Consider the following 2,369-nt stretch of genomic DNA (forward strand, 5'->3'; position numbering starts at 1 on the left):
TAACAATTTAAATTTTATATGATCTAAATAATTTTGTTAAGTACGATATGAGAAATCATTGTAAGCTTCGTTAAGAAACTTTGTAATATAAAATAATAATAATAATATTAAATATATAAATAAATAAAATAAATTTGATATATATTTTTAGTTCATTCTGTGTATAAATCAAAGGATACCGAATAATTGGTAACGGATGCGATATATTATAGTATCGAGTATTAAAACATAATATATAAATTTATCTTGTTATTCAAATTTTTTGTTACTTAACTTATGTATTTAGAAAATTTATAATATTATTTATATAATTGACATAAAATCTTATAAATTGAAATTTTATTAATATGTATCAAAAGAAGAGAGTAACGTATTGATATAATATCAAAGGATACTGATTATTTAAATAACGAATACGTCATATATTGTTTGTGTAACGAAGTTCACTTGGCCATCTAGTTTAAAATAACATTTTCAATAGAAAGTTTATATGCTTTGTTTTTTTTTTTTTTTTAATTATTAAAAAAATAAATTGAAATTTAATTCAATCAAATTTTATAATAATTTTAAAAAAATTTTTCCTTTTAAAAAATATTTTGTGATGTTGTGATAATATGTATTAATACAAGTGCATCCTGATACTTTTATCTCTAGTAAAGGTATGAGTATCATGAACAGTTTTGTTATCTAATGATATTATTTTGATAATATTTTGTGTATATTCTTATAATATTTTGTCTAAATATCATCATAATACAATATTATTTTGATAATATTTTATGAATATTCTTATAATATGTTACCTAAATGTCATCATAATATGATGAATTATTTCCATAATAACATATAAAAAAAGAAAAAAAAAAAAAGAATCATTAATTTATAATTATTTAAATTGATTCTTTAAAAAAATATTATAATATATTATTTATAAAAATAATTTTTACTCTTATTTTAAATAAATTTGTGGCCTTTTATTAAAAGGCCTATGATCGATGTATTATTATTATAAAAATTAATGCAATGTTTTTAATTTATGCTTTCTTTTCAGTTTTCTTTGGTAATAACACTGCTTGAATGTTTGGTAATACACCACCTTGAGCAATTGTTACACCAGATAATAATTTATTTAATTCTTCATCATTACGAATTGCCAATTGTAAATGACGTGGAATGATACGTGTTTTTTTGTTATCACGGGCAGCATTACCAGCTAACTCGAGAACTTCTGCAGCCAAATATTCCATAACAGCAGCCAAATATACTGGGGCACCAGCACCTACTCGTTCAGCATAATTTCCTTTTCGTAATAATCTGTGAATTCTTCCAACAGGAAATTGTAATCCTGCTCGGCTTGATCTTGACTTTGCCTTTCCCTTTACTTTACCACCTTTACCTCGTCCAGACATAGCGAATAAATTTATTTAATTAATATTTTTTTTTGTAAATATAATCACACAGATGTGTACGTTACGGGGATTGTAACATAAATGTTTAAAATGTTATTTGGGTATTTTAATTTATAATATTTATAAAATATAAAACTTTAAAAATAAACCAATCACCTTATAGTATTATTTTTAGCCAATCAGAGAGTAGTATTCATTTTTATTGTTATATCCATCTTCGCGTATATAATACGCTAGTTGTATACACGACACGCTCATACATATACTGACTGGTGTTCTGTAACTATCTGTGTATATTAATTGTTTGTAACAATGCCACCAAAAACAAGTGGAAAAGCAGCAAAAAAAGCTGGCAAAGCTCAAAAAAATATATCAAAGAGTGATAAGAAAAAGAAGAGGAAGCGCAAGGAATCATATGCAATTTACATTTACAAAGTATTAAAACAAGTGCATCCTGATACTGGTATCTCTAGTAAAGCTATGAGTATCATGAACAGTTTTGTTAATGATATTTTTGAACGTATTGCTGCTGAAGCATCACGTTTAGCACATTATAATAAACGTTCAACAATCACAAGTCGGGAAATTCAAACCGCAGTTCGATTATTATTACCTGGTGAATTGGCAAAGCACGCTGTTAGTGAAGGTACTAAAGCTGTTACAAAATATACAAGTTCAAAATAAATAAATCGAAAATATTATTTAATTGATAACATAAAAATACATCAACATATAAAAACGGCTCTCTTTTTAAGAGAGCCATCAAATTTTTTAAATAAGAGTAAATTATTTTTATATATACAAAAAAATAAAATAAACAATTATTAATATCATATTTAATATAAAATTTTATATATTAATAGCTTGAATATATCTATTATTAGTATATCAATATTATTAATTTTAAATATAATAAAGGATATCGCGGAATATATATCGTAAATCAGTGTAATGCAAATG

Source organism: Chrysoperla carnea, assembly GCF_905475395.1.
Source record: "Chrysoperla carnea chromosome X unlocalized genomic scaffold, inChrCarn1.1 SUPER_X_unloc_4, whole genome shotgun sequence".
Lineage (NCBI taxonomy): Eukaryota > Metazoa > Arthropoda > Insecta > Neuroptera > Chrysopidae > Chrysoperla > Chrysoperla carnea.